This window comes from Apteryx mantelli, chromosome 1 (genome assembly GCF_036417845.1).
Source record: "Apteryx mantelli isolate bAptMan1 chromosome 1, bAptMan1.hap1, whole genome shotgun sequence".
Classification (NCBI taxonomy): Eukaryota; Metazoa; Chordata; class Aves; order Apterygiformes; family Apterygidae; genus Apteryx; species Apteryx mantelli.
Genome location: NC_089978.1, coordinates 7,298,598 through 7,317,898, shown reverse-complemented (window position 1 = coordinate 7,317,898; position 19,301 = coordinate 7,298,598).

The following is a 19,301-nucleotide window of genomic DNA, read 5'->3' as shown; positions in this document are numbered from 1 at the left end:
AAATAAACTTGGAAGACTAGTTTCAAACCTGTCCACTATCATTTAGGAGTTCATTAGTTAGAATAAGCTAGAAGAGAAGGGCCTTCATCACAAGAGTTCATCACCGAAAGACTATTAAGTTTCAACATGAAACCTCTGTGAAAAAGTCAAATGTGTTCCCAGGATACACAAGTCATTTTTAATACAGATTGATCAAGACTAATTGTACAAAGCTCTGACAAGATTTCATCTTAAGAACAAAGCCCAGTTCTAGTGATATTTGTTCTTAAAGAAGATGCATTCAACTCTATAAAGTATGAAGTTTGTTTTTTTTTTCCCATGACAATAGTCAAACTTTTGAACAGTGGCTCAGAGAGGCTGTGGGATCTCCACCCTGGGGGATATGCAAAGCTTGACTGGACAGAGACTTGAGCAACCTGATCTAGCTGACCCTGCTTTCATCAGGGGCTGGATTAGGTGACCTCCAGATATCCCCTCTGACATAAATTATTCTACGATTCTTTGATTCTAATTATGGCTTGTGCAGAAAGGATTTTTAGGAAAATCAGGGGACACTAAAAGGAGCACAAAACCTAACTGCTTTTAAGATAAAGCCTGTTAACTGTATGAAAGACACCATATGGTTTCTGACTTCAGAAGCAGGAGACTTGTTCCATTCATGTTCCTATCAGTTCCTGCTTTGAAGGTTCTGTAACAGTTGGGGAATTGATGATGTCAAAGATATCAGCAGATCCTTGCAGCAAAACTGCACTGCCACAAAAACATTTAGGGTTTCAGCTATTCTGATCAGGAAGAAGGTCCTTCCTGCTCCCAAATCAACTGTTATTGCAACCCAAAACATCTGCACATGACATAACCATCAATGAAGGAAGATTTTTTAAAACAAACAAAAACAAAAACAAAAAATTCTTCTTCTATTCAATCAGTTCTGACCAATATTGGATACTTCAAAAGTGAATCATCTCCTCTCTCTCTTCCACTCAAACACCCTTCAAGACAAAGCCCTTAAAGTATAGAGTATATCTAAGTAACTGCAACATGATCTGGGAAAGAATCTGGACTTTGTGTGTGACACATGGAGCAGGCATAGATATAATCAATATTTCAGTGAAAACAGTGCAAGAGTTAAGAGATGAGGAAGGCAACTTAGCAAGCCCATGTAGAAGTAAACGGATTTCTGAAAGAACCACCAGAAAGCAGCTGAGTTAAAGCTTGTGTGGCCCAAAGATACTTTATTTCAATGTATGGATGCTGAAGGAAGATAGGACCAACATTTACACGCAGTAACATTTTTCCCATATTGGTAAGAAATTATGCTTAATCTCAAAATTGAATTTGTTTAGCTTAAGCTTCCCATCATTGTGCATTTAATATCTTCTGAAGGACTTCTATGAATACATTTCTTCCAGAGCTCCCCAGCTTTTGTTTTCAGTTCCTGTTTGCTTATCTGAACTACACCACATTTCACTGGATTAGGACTATATCAGTTAATTCCCTGAAACTGCCATCTGCCATTCTCTCATTTGCTACCCCAAAGATTTAGAACATCTGCATTTGCCATCAGAAAAAGATTTTCTATCTTTTCCGTTGATGAGTGGTTGACAAAAAATGTTCCATAATGTTGGACTAAAACCTGACCCTTTAGGACACGTGCTAAAGCAGTCTTGCTTCACCTTACAACTATCCACTGAAGTCTGTTCTGCCAAAAGTTCTTGTCACTTGACAAGCTGAAGTGGGGGTCAATATAGCAGCTGGATAAACGATGTGCTGTAGTAATTCTTCAAAGTGTACAACATTTTGGATTTTTTTTTTAATACAAACATCATGTGACATTATCTGAACGCTGCAGAGAAACCAAAGTACAGAATATTAAAATGATTTTCTCAACCAAGCTCTCTAATCTTAGCAAAGAAGACTTTTGATTGATTTTGATTGATGCAACAAAACCTTTCTCCGTGAAAGATAATGTTCATAGTGCTCACTAGCATTAAGAATATTTTTAACCTCTTGTTCTTTATTGGTAGAATCATGAATTAAGCACAGCATCGTTTCATTGCATTGATACCAGTAAAAGAAGTTCATAGTTCTCTGTTTTACTTCTCTTCAGATAAGGTAATTATATTAATAATCGTGGATCTCTTGAGGTATTTCCAATTTATCATTTTACCTCTCACAATTTACCAATATACTATTACAAATGAACAACTTTATTTCAGACTATTCCTTCAGCTAGTTAAGATTATTACTTGTAAGATATCTGATTGTGTTGACAATTTTAACACTCTTTTTTCAGAGTTGAGAAGCTTTCTTTTTTATCCTTCAGATAGATAGCTTTGTCTGCATTCTTCGTTACAGATAGCGGACAAAAATGTCTGTTGAGCATTTCTGCCTTCCTTGCATTGTTTAGGACAAATTTTTCAACAGCGTCTTCACTTATACCTCATTTTCCTTCTAGACAAAGGTGCCATCTTTTGACAGACACTGGTAGAAAAAAATACATTAATTTAAACCAAAAAAATAAAAACAAATTAAGGGTGGATAGATGAAAATAGGAGTAGGATGGTAAAAATGAGTTGTTTTTCTTTGAAGTACCTAAAATTTGCCATCATCAAAGAACAGGCAATATAGCATATTCCATGTCATATGAGAACAAATTGATATATTAACATAGTTTTAGCTACTTTGCACATTCTGTATATTACATTTTCCATTAATAGATAGTTATAGTCCAGAAAGAACCATTAAATTATCTCACCTCTGTTGATGCTGTAAAGTGTATATTTCACCAAGAAAATTACACTGAGAACAGTATTTTTGCTTTGTTCTTCTTTTTAGTTTTTTTTTAGCTAAATAAGAAAGTCATCTCCAGGACTGGAACTGCCATGGTAAGTTAAGGGTCAAGATGCAAGCTCAAGCACTGAATCCCTGATCAGCCCTACGACTCATTTGTTAGCTCTCTGTCTCGCATGGAGATGCCCACCAGCACTGTCCAAGACAACGTAAAGGCAATATTCATGGAATCAGATGCACCAAGAACCATTTCCAAAAGCAATATGCAAAAAAAGACTGCATGGAGTTTGGTTCCTTTCCTGCTACAGAGTCTTCCTTTGCACTCTTAAACATCCTTCACAGGATGTTTCCTGATACATAGGATCCCTGACACATAGGATGTATCAGATCAGAGGATAATTCAGGTTGGAATTACCCTCAGGTCATCTAGTCCAGCCTCCTACTCCGAGCATTCAATGCATGGCCCCGGATTCACATGGGCTGCACATGTTGCTATGGGCTGCAGCAACACTCAGATTATTTCAGACACTTGGAATGAATCCTACAAAAGGAGTTCAGAGGAGATCCAAGGCCAAATGCTACATACTGTGGATGTGCCTAGCCTATGCAATAGGTCCTAGGGCTAGAAAGGTCCCTGCCCAGATAAATTTAACAGTTTAAACATACCCTATACTTTTACATACCTATTTATAGGAAAAGACAGCAGTTTCAAAATTTTTTGTCAGTGCTTTTAACAACAACAACAACAACAACAAAAAGAGTTTTCTAAGGAAATAAACTATGTTTTTAAGGGGGAGGGTTAAACTTCCCATGTTTGGTAAAATCTGTCTGTATATCTTTTGTATGCAGTGTTTTCCTGGTCAGCTTTATATACATTTCTGTCTCCATCACAATAAGATTTCCTGACTCTTACTAGATCTAGTCTACTAGACTCTTACTAGATAATGCATGTTTCACCTTTAATATCTATTCTCTCCCAACATTTTGCACACACAGGGCCAATCAATCACAGAAAAACATCCAGAGAGGCCATACCAATATATAGGCAGGCCAGACAGAAGCTAGCCATATTTCTATTTTTCTAACACACCCTTATAATTTATTTTGAAAGCCAATTCTTTTTTATAAATTCACACTGCATGGAAAGTTCAGCTGAAGCTAAATCCTGTCCTCAGAGAACAATCCGAGCAGCCAATCTGTGCAACGGAGAATGCTTCATGAATTCATCCCCAGGGGTTATAGGGGGAAAACAGCTAAGGCTGTGTCCATAACTTCAGTCTCATGAGGGAATAGCTAGTGGATCGAACAGACTTGGATGGAGAGAATCTTTACCGGAACCTCTCCCTAGAAGCTGACTTTTCCCATCACCTACAACGATCTGGACTGTGAAATACGGCAAACCCTCTGTAGCAGTTTCCACATGTAGGTTGTAATGCAAATACATATATATGTGTGTGTGTGTGTGTGTCCATCTGTCTGTCTGTCTGTTTGTATATCTGCCTGTCCATAGCAAGCTTCTTTTTCTGCCTTAAAGGTGTAGCTAAATGAATATATATAGGGGACTGGCCTGTCCCATCCAAAATTACATAAAAATGAATACATGTAAAGTGAGGAGATTTCTAGATTGACTGAATACTCCTTGGTGCCTTATTTACTAAAAAGATCCTTAAGCACATGTAAATATGCATTAAAATTCTGAATAGAGTGTGAATGTGTGGATGTGTGTGTGGGTATTCATATATCTCTCTATAAAAGGTGTGTATAGAGAGAGAGAGAGAGAGAGCCTGTATACAAATGTATACATTTATATATCATATTGTATTTCTACATATATTAGTGTATGCGCATAACAATTGGTTTAAAGGTATACTTCAGGTTGTTGGAATTCAGAAGTAATGTACCATAGGATCCACACAATTAATGGGTATTTTCTCAGAGGTCTTTATTTTAACTTTTTATATGATGTAGTTTAAGTGCACGTCTAGACATCAGATTGAAACATACAGTTCTGAACCCTAAATGGGCTGTTGTTTAGGGAGCAGGCAGGGTGCAGCACAAAGCCATACAAATACGAGCCTGGGTTTTGCTAGATGGCTCGCTCCAGGACCAGCCGCGGCGTAGCCACGTTAGCGTGGTGCTCTGCGTGAGACGATAAGCGCTTGAGTTTGAGTTATACTTAACATCTTAGGTGAAGTAAACGATGGGCATAGCTGTACTGCAGCTGGTCTGGGAGCTGAACTACACTGTGCAGTGCGTAAGTGCTTCAAAAATCCTAAATCGCAAAGATTGTGCCTTATTTACTGAGGGCTACCTTATGCCTTGAGTCACAGTCCTGGGAAAAGGGTGAGGTTAAACTGCTTTATCCCAAGAGTAACGACAAATGCTACTGCAACCTGGAGGGACTGATCCTCCCTATCCTGGTGTTTCAGGGGACAGAAATTGGGAAAGATAACATGAAAATACAACCCTCCCTTTCAGCCAGGCATCAGTGCTGGACAGCCCAGGGTGGATGGACCCATAGATTTTTTCTTTCACTTCCGTGCTGAGGAGGGCTCAGTGTTTGCTTTCCTCCAGCATCACGATCAGTGAAGCTCTACCATGCAGAAGGGTTGGGAAAGTCATAGGTAAGCCTGTGACACATTTGTATTTCTGATATGCGTGAAAGAGAAGGTGTTTTGTGCCATGTTCTTCCTTCCAAAAGACCTGAAAAGGCAGATTTATTTATTGAACTGGAAGATGGTGTTCCATGCTTCAGAATGTAACAAGCCCATATGTGTTTTCAGAAATTGTGAATACTCCCAATGTTGGCTCATTTTCTGTATTTATAGAAAACCTGGTCACTTGGCCATTATCTAATTGTCCTTTTGTGTACCTCTGCATTGATTTGTCCCAGTTATAATCTCAAGACAGTGGGTGCCAGGACATTTTCGAAACGGGCCTTTTGTTCTTAGAATTCATTGCCTGCCTCTTATCAGCATCTGATAGAAAGCTGAGGAAAAAAAGGCCACTGCTTTCTCTTGTTGTTAATTGTTCAACATTTATGGCATTTAATTATGCGGCGATTTGTACATCCTCTGTGAAAGAAGTTCTGTGGATGTCTGCTGTAGTGGCGATGTCCGTATGCCTTTTCGAAAAACTTTGTCATGATTTATACGATTCTATAAATTACACAATACTGAACAGTAAATGAGCTCCATAGGGAAAGATTCTGTAATGAGTCCCTGTCCTATTAGTTAAAAATCAAGTACAAAACAATTTAAATGCAATACAGCAAAAACCTTGGGCCCAATCTTGCAAGGATTAGAAGCTCTTATTCACCGCTGGCTTTGCACACAATCCCTTATGCTTTGTAATACTTTGCATTGCGTCTGTGCTATATAGTCGTTATGGGTCTAATACAGCTTCTGTTAAAACTCATTGAGATGTTGCTAGTGAGCCAAACAGCTAACGAAATTGGTTAATATAAAATACCATAGATTCATGTTAAATTAGATAACACAATCCAATATAAAATTGAACCAAACAGAATTGGTAATAACAAACTCCCAACTTTTCCAGTGTTTTAGAAAGGCGTCATTCTTGTTTTCAACACTTTCGTAACTGACTCTCAACTGTGCACCTCACCAGTCTCATTCTGGGTTACAGCTCCAACCCTGTATCATACTATTGCATTTGCAGCTCTGGATGCTTATTAATGCTGTCTGCTATTTCTAAGGCAAATTCTTTCTCTCAGACTGTGCTACTATGTCTTGCTGTGTCAATCCTTGAAACTCTAAGAGAACATTAGATAAATCTGCAGTTTATACTAGTGCTCTATAGAAACATTGGAGTTAATTCTTAAAAAAAAAAAAAAGAGTAATAAGATATTTAAAGCAATCAGTGATTAAAGAATTCAAAGAAGCCCCGTGTTTTGAAAACCAAGCGAATGAAATTTGTTCACACGTTCTTCTATGCCTCCTTGCAAGGCTGTCTGCAGCAGGGTTGGGCCAGGCTCCCCAAAACGTTGTTCTGCTGATTTGCCATACCCAGCTGGCATGTGGCCCTATGTGAGCACTCCAACACAACTGATCCATTGCTTTTAATTATCTTAAGTTACCTACAGAACATCTCCTAATTATCTTAACTATGCACAGTAGACTGTCCTACATGGCCATTTCTGCATCCGCAGGAACAGTTTCTGTTTAGTATTTTTTGAGTAGAAGCTCCCTGGTGAGTGTCTGGGACAGTCAAATTATTCACCCAGGATGTGAATCAGCATACCGAAGCAAACAAATTGGTCTAGGCACAAGTGGGAGCTGCTGGGGTGAGTCTTTATGACCGTTCGAAGTTCCCTCCTCAGAGCTCCTGAACAATTAGCCACAGGCTTTGCTGGGAAGATGGCGAGGAGTTCTTGTCTCAAATTGATCCATTGTTCAAATCGCCCGTTGTCTCCTCTTTGCAGGTGACTAGCTAGGGAGTTCTTGGACTACTTGGGGAATTAATGCACTGGTTGTGCAAAGAGGCATTGCCCCAATACCCAGCTACACCACAGATATCACTATAGGACAAGCTTGAATTTCATCCTTATGCCTCATTTACAGCTTATATTCCATAGCTTTTGCCACAGTCGTCGGGATGGTCAGGAGTGCTTTTTAATGAAACAGTTTTCACTGAAAAATGACAACTTGCCAAAAATATTCACAAACACTAGAAAGGTAAAAAACTCTTTCTCCTGTTTGTTCTTACCATGTTTATCCTACATACTAATGTGGGACCTGATCCAACACTAGTAAAAGTCAGCCGAAAAGACAGTCACTGACTTCAGTAGAAGCTGGAATGGATCCTTAATGAATTATTACAAGACTTGTGTTCACACTTTATTTTGGCCACGATAATTGGATTAGCAAATCCTGGAGCTGATCCAGGCTAAGTACACAGTCAGTAATACGCCATTAAGATATGGTTTATTTGTGCATTAGATAAAGTGACTGGACCTTCAAACTAAATCAAAGTGCTTTGGCCTCTGAAAAACTCCAGTTACGTGCACATTAGCAGATGTTTAAACCTTGAGTCAATATAGCAACGAGTTTCCATTCCTAACTCATTAATTGTTCCGCTTGTAGGTGCACTGTACAGAACTCACTTTTGCACCCACAAAACAAGAATGATACTTACTGCCTGGCCCATTAGAGATAAATGCATTGAAGGCTGGTAGGGTTTAGAGTCTTCAGATCCAGTTATGCACACTGGACAGACCACTGTGATCTTCTGGATTCACATAATTGAGTAGACTCTTCTCCTGTGGACTGACAGCTGTTCAGTAGAGGGATGCTTTTGTGGCCAATCCTTTCTGAACACCTCAACTCAGGACCTGTTTGTTGAAAAAAGGATACTATGGATTTTCTACATAAACTATAAATTTTACTGAGACCACCAAAATTAGTGCTGTAAAACTAGGATACAGGGACTCTTGGGACTATGTAGAACTTCTGCCCCCCCCCTTTTTTTTTCCTTTCCATCTTCTTTGTTTTCATTTGTGTGTTTACTGAGATTTGTAAAATGATCCATGTTCTCCTGGCTATTTAGAAGTGGAAACAGCACACAGAGATTTGAACAGTTTATTTCAAGTATAGATATTAAGATGAGTTTAGCTTTTTGGTATTTTTTTTCTGTTTATGTTCACACACGTATGACCTGAAGACAGTCTAATATCAAAATAAACTCTGCTGCGATGAAAAAGCTTATGTTCAGTCTAGGGGTTCACTGATTTTGTTTGATTCTTAGTGTTGAAACCATTTGTCTGTTCCTTTTGCTTATTAGTTTACCTCTCTATTCTGTTTAAGGAGCTGGTGTCATCCAACTTTTAGAATTATTTTTTTCTGTATTAAACAGGAAAAAAAAAATGTTGTGCTCTGCTTTTCCAAACAGTTGCTCCCACAGGCAATAGCACTGGTAGAACAGTAGCAGGACAGCTGAAACGCTCTGGGTAATCCATGCACAGGCTGAGACAGGCCTTGGTCATCACAGTGTGAATCCGAACCCCAGCACCTCATGCTGAACGTGCAAATGTGTCATGCTCTGCAGCAGAGCGAAGGCCTGGCCGAGGATCCTGAACATGGTGCTCTTGCGCCCTGACATGAGGAACTTGGATGTGTGATTGCTCTGCAGTATTATGGCTCTCTCGATGTGCCTGCGCCCGGCAGAACTAAGCGAGCCGTGTCAACCCCTGATGAGAACCAGCTCCTGGGCGCACTGATGGGTCCAGCAGCCACCCCTGTGACGTAAACACCTCTGCACCTCTTAATTGCTGTGGCCAAGGTCAATGAGAAGTATATCCTGTCAAATCTAAATCTTAGTTATTCAGTCACAGAAATATAGACTTCCTACTCCTACCTCAGCATCTAAACCAGCTAGCTCCCTCATACTTGAAAGAATATAATTTTTTTATCTTATTTGCAAGTGCTTTTTCCCTGTTTTAAAGCATCCCAGCACAGAGTGCAAAATGACAATTCAAACGCTGCGGTTTACGCTATAAACAGCTTTGCCCTACAGACAGCGAGTCGCTTCCGTTCGCCAAGGAACAAAACTTTATATTCACCGCATTAAAGCGCACGTTGATTTACAGAGCTCTTTGATCAGATGATCAAAACCCGCTTGAACGTTGCTCACAAAGCAGCCCGACTCCTAGCACACGTATCATTCATAGCTGGCACGGAGACCGAGCATCTCGGTGCTCGCTGAAGCTGTGTCAGCCCTTGGCGCCGAGGAGCCTAGCTCTGGTTCAAGCGCTTGCTGTCTGAAGTAAACAGCAATAAAGATAAAATGAATTTGCTTGCTATTGATTGTGCCAGCTTGGCCTGGGCATGAAGAGTGTGTTTTGACCCTCAGCGCTAAAGAGAAGAGCAATTAATTTGAGCCCTAGGAGACGGGCGTGTAGGGCTCACCGGAGCTACAGGCTGGCTGCTGAATAAGCAGAGGTAGATGAGGGAGATCAACTATCACATCTTGTATTGCATGGGAGAGCAGAAGTTAACGTGTGAGAGAAAACATGACTGTGTAAAACAGGGAAGATTAGACTATTGTAACGTGAAAGGATTTAAATTGGTGTGTGCTTTACGCAGATCTAATGTGCTGAAGTTCAGACATTGAGCAGCTGATGCTATTTATAGGGAATTGAGGAAGACTGTTTTTGAGTATTAAAATACAGTTTTCTTACTTTTTTTTTTAATTACGCTTCAAAAAAAAAATTCACTTACTAGACGTGCTTTGTGGAAGTCTAGCTGTTCAATGCAGACTGCTTCAGGTGGAGCTATTTATGCGAGAGCTGTCAGGTCAGCTTCATGGGATATTTTCAAGGCTATTGGCAGTTCCAGACGGGCACCAGCCTTTTGCAGAATGAAAACTTGCGTCACCTTTAGATTCTGAACGAATTCTGGATCTGAGACCTGCTTACCCAACAAAACCAAACTTTCTAAATTGAAATAATCTGCGGAGTTGGATCCAGTAGTCTGGAAAAGAAGTGAAGGCGGAGCAGCGACATTCGTGGGTCGTGGGAAGCAAGGGAGGAAGCGCTGCGTCTGAGCCCTGTGGGGGCGGTTACACGTGCACACGTAGCAAGCGGCATGCACCGCCGCAAACGCACAAAACTGCCTGCTGGCAATGGAAATCTGATCTCTGGGGTGGTGACATCAGGAAAATACACTGGCCCACTCTCTTCTCCTGGAGGACTCCAATTTCTCCAGCCATAAAAGAAGATGACAGTCTGAATTCAGGCTTAGGAAGTAGGAACTTTGAGTGCTGGGCCCCAGGGTGATCTGGACTATTCAACTAATTGAAAATTGCTATTGCTGTGATCTGTTGTATTAGAATATCATAAATGCACTAGTTATAATAAATTAGAATTATAATGAGAAAAAAATAGGAAAAAAGATATACAATAGACATCATGAAGCAACCAACGGCAGATGCAGCAGTTAGTATAAAAGAATGAACAGAGATTTTCCAAATTCTTGTACCTGCTATTAAATATCAGTTATAAGCTTTTTGCCTTCTTTGTCCTCCAACTTCCTAGACACTACAGTGTGTTTTGTTTAAATGCTGTGATTAAATCCTCACTCACCTTAAGACTTAAATATTATAAACTTATAAATGTTATAAGACACACAAACGACAAAAAGTATGTATGTTCTTCAGACTGCCATGGAAGGCTGATCTGATGAATTTTAACAGAGGAACCTGACTGTGTAGCTGTTTAATGTGCTTCGCCCTGTATATTCAATGGAGTAACACAGGTAGCTCCAGACTGCCCTGTAGGTAAGTGCTAAAGGTGAAGTGAGATAAGTCCAGGCGCATCTGCCCTCATCTGTCCTTTCATTTAAGTTGACAGCATAAGTGCCGAATGACAGGGGATGGCCGCAAGGGTCTATCTGAAATTACTCTGTCACAGTTCGTGCTTTTTTGGGAGCACCGAGGGCGGCTTCCTTTGCGACTGATCATCTGTGCATGATATCCCCAAGGGCCGTGGCCAAGAGTTCAGGGGTCCTTGAGGTACGTTAGCTGATTCTTCAGAAAACTTGACTTGGAGGCATGCAAATGGCAACTTGCATCCACAGTGATGATCTCCCCTGCTCCCGACTGTCACTGTTCTTTGTGTGCCAGATCCTGTTATTGACAGAGGGAATCTTAACGGAAATGCCTGTATTGCAAAGTTGCTGCTGGAGTGCACACATAGAGCAGAATGGAAATGGATTGCAACGTACAGATGGAAAATAAGCATTTTAATTAATGCTAAGTTTTATAGTACTTGGAGGACCCGCATGCTCATAGATGTGATTCTATCCCATTCGGTCATGCAGAAGCTAATTCTGATGAATTTGCTAATTTTGCCAAGGAGAATTCATAGTTGCCTCACTTCACCCTGGTACTTTCTTGCAATTACTGTTGTCTGACAGCTGTTGTTTTCATGCAGATTTCACATTGTGGCACTTGTGTCTCTGTGAGGTGATAATAACCGTGCTGATCGCCTTTAAAATTATAAATAAGTGTAGACAACACCATCACATTTCTGAGAAGCAATTTAATTCGTCATATTTCCCTCTTGTGGCCATATAAACTTCATGGGCAATCCTGTCCGTTTCCCATTGAGATTAATGATATTCAATGGATATAGATGAAAGCAAAACTGCCCTATATGTGTTAACTACAATCAGTTGAGACACTGAGTAGACTGCCTTCTTGCACCTTATTTAGTCATTTCACCTAGACAAAATGATTTTGTAGTGTCTTACACCCACTTTACAGATGCGTAAATCACAACATGCAAATGCAAAGGAGTGGATAAGTTGGCTGTGTGCTGTGATATCAGTGATTATATAGCTGGAATCGCTCTCACAGCCCTCTTTCTCTGCAGAATTGCTCCCAGAAGCCCCTTGTGCAGTAGAGTGGAAATATTTAACATAACTGATGTGTATATTAATTCATTGGACAAAATTAATGTACTCTGTTTTTGGAGTTGGATATCCGAAGCAAAACTGTGCGAATGCGGTAACAGTGAAAGACGGAGATACCTGTTACTATTCTAAAGCCTTTCCGTCAAGTTAGATGGACTGTGAAGCCACACGTTGTGATTATTAACCACATTTAAGTACTGGAAAGATGTTGGTAAAAAGAAATGTAAGATGACTTAATGAACAAAAGGATATCAGATTTTGTGTAAGGATTTAGTGCTTACACAGTTCAGTCTTAGTGAAATAATAATGTATAGACAGCACTGATAAAAGCACAAAATTAGAGAAGCTCCCTGTAGCTCACATAGAGGTATGTGCAGAATGAATTAACTAGTGTTATTTTCTCTCTCTCTGACAGCTGAGTTTTGGTGCAGAATAAGCGATTTCGGTAACAGACAGTAGTGCACTTTGAGGTCCTTTGAGATGAAAGATAATGTATCTTAGTGCTGTGCATAATGTTAGGCAAAGAGCAGACATCAGTGGTACTTCATCTGTGGATTAGTTTTATTTTAATATACAGGAAGGACTAACAGAAGGATGGACGTGAAGCCACTGTAAGAGGGCTTGTGTGTTTATCAATTGCAGCTGACCATCTTGAAATAACTTAGTGTATTGCAAAGAGTAGACATGACTTCTTGTATTGTTGAAAGGAGCTAATATTTCAGTTTCATGATTACAGACACCTCGGTTGTCATGCGATTTAATTTTAACATCGTAAACTACTTTCTTAATCTAATATATCACAGCTTCCCAACTACAGGTATAAAATTTAATCAAGCCTGATGATAGCAAATCAGTAAAATTTATTATTGCAGGAAACTGAAATATTAGGGTATTGATGCTAAAGGTAATTTGCAGTAAATAAACTGCATTACAGACAGCATTCATTATTCAGCCGGTTGGTGATTATGTTACATAATCCCACATACCCATAGCTGCCACTGTCTGGTGCGTGTGTAAAAACACACAAACACACACCAAAAGCTGTCTTTCTTTGATATAGCTCTTCTCTAATATGTAGATGGTGTCTGGGACCCATGTTTCGTGAACCATCAGCCATCCATTCCCACCCAGCCATCAAGCAGCCTGTCCCTGTTGGGACAGTCCACCTTCCCGTGTCATCCCACTGCTCCAGCTGAGCTGAACCGGCATTTTCAGCTTGGTGAATCAGCCTAGCTAGCACTGAATTAGCAATTCCTCGTGTTTCGGGGTGTTCAGCTGCTCTTCCATGAGGTAATTACTTCTGGAAACACTAGTTCAGCACAGCTGGGGACAAGCAGAAGAAGAGCTGCGGACTATCCCAGCAGGGACTTCTGCGGCTGCTGGCTAAGGATGGATGAATCTGTTTAGGAAAACAAATCAGCTTAAATCCCAGTTCTGAAAAACTTCCATATTAATTCCTGCGTTTGTGAAAATGCTTGTCTCCCTTCCAGACAGCAGGTTGGGATTTTTTGTTTCTTTTCTGTTGCCACCATCTCGTTTTCGTCCAAGAACTATGGTCTAGTGATTGCAAAATGCTAAATTACTTGTCTGGTCACATCGAGGCAGTCGCTAACGGGGCTGTTCTTTGGTAGCGTCTTAGGCAACCCCATGTGGTAGCTCCTTCAAGAGCAGCAGTAAATGTTGTGGCGCAGACAATAATGATATGCAGCTAACCAGCAGCGAGATTTAGAAATTGGCAGCAGGTGATATTGTTTTCAGTTGTTTATCGGGGCCGTCATTGCTACATTTTGTATGAGAAACAACGCAGTACTAATATTAGATTTCTGGAAGCAGAATGTTGACCAGATCACCGGGAGAAGGTCATGGTGGCAACGCAGTGAAGAAAGGTAATGAGGAGCAGAGAGGCTCTTTATAAAAGCATGCTATACTGCAGGCAAACTCTGCTTAAGAAATGCGCTGTAAATGGGCTTCATAAGTGCATGTGCAGGGCAGCTGTTCCTTAGCCTCTGGTGACAGAAATGGATATTGTCCGTTTGCATCAGATGGTGACTTCGGATTGTTAGTACATTCAAACAACTATTCCAGAGTCATAGGAAGTCTTAGCTGGACTATACATCTGTCTGTTTTTCCTCAGAATAAGCCAAGAACAAAATAAGCAGACACTAAGAAACCTGAAACTTCTTTTTGCAAAAAAAAAACCCAAACAAACAGTCCTTGTCACTTAGATGATTGTTTGTTGGGTGATGTGAAAAGCTCCAGAGCCTGTTCCTGCAAATCTGAGGATACCTCACTCACCGTCTTGTTCAACATTTGGAAAATCGTATGCTCTGACTCCCCCTGGCATCTTGATGTACGTAATAACTTCTGGTAATGCTCGGCATTCACTCCACAACTTATGAAGCACTTTTATATTGCTGTGAGTCTAAAAGGAGACTGCAGAACAGAAGGAAAATAGTGAGTCCCAGCCAAGAAAGAACAAATAGTATCTTGGTAACTGAATGACACAGTTTGGAATAAATATCTAATGGTGCCATACTTTTAGCAGCAGTATTAATCAGAACTAGTGTAATAATTTTTATAGCATTGACCCTGGTTTTGGGGTGTTTAATAGCCAGTTATCATAGTAAAAACACTGTTAGTCAATGAGCTTTTCCGTCAGCTGTATTCTCCCATCAACTGTGGCAGATCTGGACCTGCTCAGAGCCCATATAACCATTTTTTTAAAGCGATCGTGTAGTCCAGACGGATTGTATGTAATGAAAGCATGGCTTCTGGAAGTCTCACTAGAAGTTAGTGTCTTTGGAAACTAAATTAAGCAAAAACCCATGCAAAGACAATTATCTTAATATGCAGGATTATGCTGAATTAGAGCCCTGAGTGAAAAAAGCAGTTCAGATGCCCAACTTAGTGTAAAATCAGAATTATTTCTTTATCTGGAAGGAATAGTGATCAGCTATTGTAGCATTTCCCATAACTGCAGCAGCTCTCTCTAGTGTTTTTATGAGCACCTATTATACAATCGTTAAGATGAGGAAAGGGCCTGGATGGACTCAGTCAAAGCCACAAGTCAGTGCCTGACCCATCCCAGTAAGTGCGTCAGCAGCTGCAGGCGACACATGCTCCTACTTACTGAATATATATTGAGAAGCATGAGGAGTATGTGGGTCACTGTCCTTCTCGAACCGTATGGGAACGGGTGAGGAGTTTGCAATGGCCTCCTCCTTTGCAGGCAGCGCTTAGTGCTATAAGTCCAGGACTAAAAATCTTGTTGCTTACCCAAATAAAACTGCTTATCTGCACTCTTCCCTCCCTTCTGCTCGGGAAATGCATTTTTCCATCTCTGCAGCATGAGACACCCTCCTAGCCCTTCGGGTGAGAGGTCCTCTCCCAAAAGGCCCAGACAACTGGATAGATTTGCCTTTCCTGATCCTTTTCTTTGTGTGTGGAATATGTCATGCCAATAACCTCCACTTTAACTCCCACCGTATTAATATCAGGAAAGTGAGGAGGGGGGCCATTTAGAGGCTATGGGATTAAATTAGCATCTAGCCCCCAAGCCCTTGCTGCGCTTCCCATTTTCCAATGAGCTTTCTCCACATCAGGTTTCATTGGCCACCTGCAGTCATGCTGATGGAGGGAAAGTCACTGCTGATTTCTGCAATAACTAAGCCCCGTGGCAGAAATTCTGCCTGGGTGAATTCAGCCCATTGTGTATAAATAGCTGCGGTTAAGAGCAGAGTGGTAACTTGGGTCGTTCTTGCACGCTGGAGCCAAAATGAGTCTGACTCAACTAATATCCCAGAGGGACAAGATTAAGGAACTTTTGCATAGAATAGAAAAGGGCATGTTCTGAAAAACAACAACTGGGAATGCTACAGAAAAAAGAAGTCAGCACTGCGGGAACGGGATGGAGGGAATGAAGCATGAGAAAAGTGAAGTATTTGTCACTAGGGGGCAACGTGGTATCAGATAAGGGGACTAGTGCTCCCCTGGAAGACAGTGAAATATGGGGACCAGAGCATGCCACCATATGGAGGAGAGACTTTAAAATAACAAGGCAGCCTGGCGAAGCACAGCAGAATGAGAAATTGAGTTTTACTGCCCTTAGTCATCAGATTGAAAATACTCCGCCAAAGAGGGGAGCGGGAGTTGAAGAGGGGAATCTGGCGGCTGTGATTTGATCAGTACTGCCAACTACAATACAGTCAGACGTGAAAACCTTCTGAATGAAGGTGACATGATAGAATCATATTCATTATCAAGGTGCAGAAAGGGGGGAAAAAAAAGTGTACGGTGGACTGGCTGTCTGAGTTTCAAGCAGACGTCTGAACTTGTGACATCTATAGCTTATATCAGAAAACCTGTTAGTCTAACACGAAAGAAGTTTAGGAGCTCTCAGTTCATAAATTTTGAGTGGATTCAAATCTCAGTGCACTACACATAGCAAAGTTGGCCCGTAAATCACTCTATGTTTCTTTAAGAGTGACAGAGAGAAGTAGAGAAGCAATATTTCCATAACTTCTGATGCATAATATGTTAACAAAAAACAATATTAAAGCTATTGATTTGGTGAAAAAACACTGACTTAAAACCAATGTAAAGAAGGTTTTAGATTTTGACCCTTTATTTGACCAATTTTGATGATGGAATAGCTGGAATTTGAATCTGGGACATGTTGCCTGCAGAGGGTTAGGCTTAGAATAGAGTTTAAAAGTTTCTTTGCACAAGGAAGTTGCTTTTAATTCATCCAAAGCGTGAATATATCAACCTAAACTACTTAATACACAGGGATGGATCCCTGGCCCTAGTGTCAAGTAGACCAAACTCACTCAAGGCTACATCTAGAGCAGACTGGCTGAATCAACGCTACAGTGCATTTGTCTGCCCCGGCGCCCCATGTGACGTTAAGACACAATGATTATTAATGAATGAAATTGCTTATGAAATAATGTGAGGGTTGTGTTGCAGCCTGCACATTTGAGCGGTATGGCTAGGTCCATCTAGTATCCTATGCTCCCTCCTAACGCTGCTTGCGCCGCTCCATGTGGAGGCTGCCTCCAGCGCTCGTCCTTGTGCCTTCTGCCTCCACTGAGCCCATTCAATTTGCTAAGTTTGCTGAACACCCTTCGCTTACTTCGGTGTGTTGGTTTTCTTTCAGTTCAGTGAAACAAGTAAGCCCATGATGGAGACTGCTTTGCACCAGATCTGGCACAGGCAAATCAGCAGCAGCTGGTAGCAGGGAGGAGCAGGACGGCCTGTTCTCCGCCACAGTGAGACATTAGACTGTCTCAGCTGTACCATTGAAATGTGCCCTTATTCCACTTTAAATTAATAAATCATCCCTATGCAGCCTAGGTGCACTGAGTAGGTCTTGCCAATGAGACCCGTCAGTTTTGCATTTGCCTTTCACTGAAGCAAATTACATTTTTTGATATTCAGAATTTTATAAAAACTGTCGGGGGGGGGGGGAAGGGGAGGATGTTCCTGCTTTCTCCTGATCCCAAATTTTAGTAATTTCAAAACATTGGGGTTGGGGAAAAAAATCTACAACAAAGATGCTGAAGAGATTATTAGGTGTTCTGCTTTTCCTGAAGGAGTTTGAACTTCACCTTCTTGGATATAGACAGATCTGCATATTAAGTCAAACTCAAAATATTTGAACATCATCAGAAATAGCAGTCAGGATCCAAAACAAAAAAGAAGTGTTCTGCAGTAAAAGCAGCTATAGCAGTTATTTCTAAGCGTGAGTGAAGTGAATAACTAATTGCCATTTCTGAAATAATGAGCCTTATTCTCTTGTTTACCACATTGTAAAGCAAGAGTATTTCCACTGCATTTTATTGCATTAATCATGTGAAAGTGATGTAAGTGAATCAGAATGAGGGCTTCTGCTTTGTTATTTGTTGTGAAGAGTTATAAGCAGAAACACTAAAATGAATCCTTCTAAACAGATAGAATTGTTTTATTTGGGAGGTCATTCTGGACCCGATCTAACTGTGGTTGGAACTAATTTTCTCCTAGGCTACATAGGACAAAATTGCTCTTATTGCTGTGCATCTGTTTACAGAGTTTGGTACAATAAGATCCAAATCTTTTCTGAGATCTAGGTACATCACTAATATGAATAACTACAGCTGTGACGTGGGGGTTGTGTTTTATGACTGGACATAATACCATGAAATAATTATCGCCTTTCATAAAATGTACTGAATAGTGAAAAACAGCACAAGGTAGCATAACTTAGAAATCTTAATACAGTCATAATGGATGAGACCAAAGGTCCGTCTGCCCCAAAACCCTCCTTCTACAGAGGCAGAGAGCAGATGTCTGCAAATTGGAAAAATGTATATGTTACTTTCTCCTGATATTTTCCCATACTTTAAACTTTTGCAGCCCGGGGATTATGTGAACGAGAACTGTTGTCTGTGTATATATGTAACGCTCGGTTGATCTCAATCCTATGGGCTCTGCTTTGGACCCATACGAACTTTTAGCACTGGTCCCACATCTTCCCTGTGAGTTATGTGGAAAACCACCTTTTGTTTGTTTTGAACCTGCCTCCTCTTCCATTTGATGCCACCTGGTTCTCGTATTGGAAGACATAGTAAACCCTCAACCCTTTTCACCTTCTCCACGTAAGAGAGTTTATGCACCTGCAGGTCATATCCTCCAGAACTGTCTTTTTTTGCACACTGAAGAGTTTATTTAGTCCTTTATTTTAGGGAAACCTGTCCCCAGCTGTCTCAGGAAATGTCCATATGCAGAAATTAATTTGTAACAGGATAAACTGACCTTGTGTTTCTTTCATTTTAGCCTAAAATGAAGGAAAATTGCACAAGATATTCCTGATGTTGAATCCACTTTCAGTCAGATCCTGTGAAGTGCCTGTCATTTGTTTCAGTGCTTATCTGTGCTAAGTATGAGATCCACTTGAGAAGAATATCATTCAAACCCTTTGAATATAGTAAGCAGGCATGTGTCATTGTGCTGAGCACATTCTCAAGGATTTGACAGCTTTTTATTTCATGCATCATTCACCTCTTGCTGTAGTAATCACACAAAGCAACATTTCATTAATGCAAA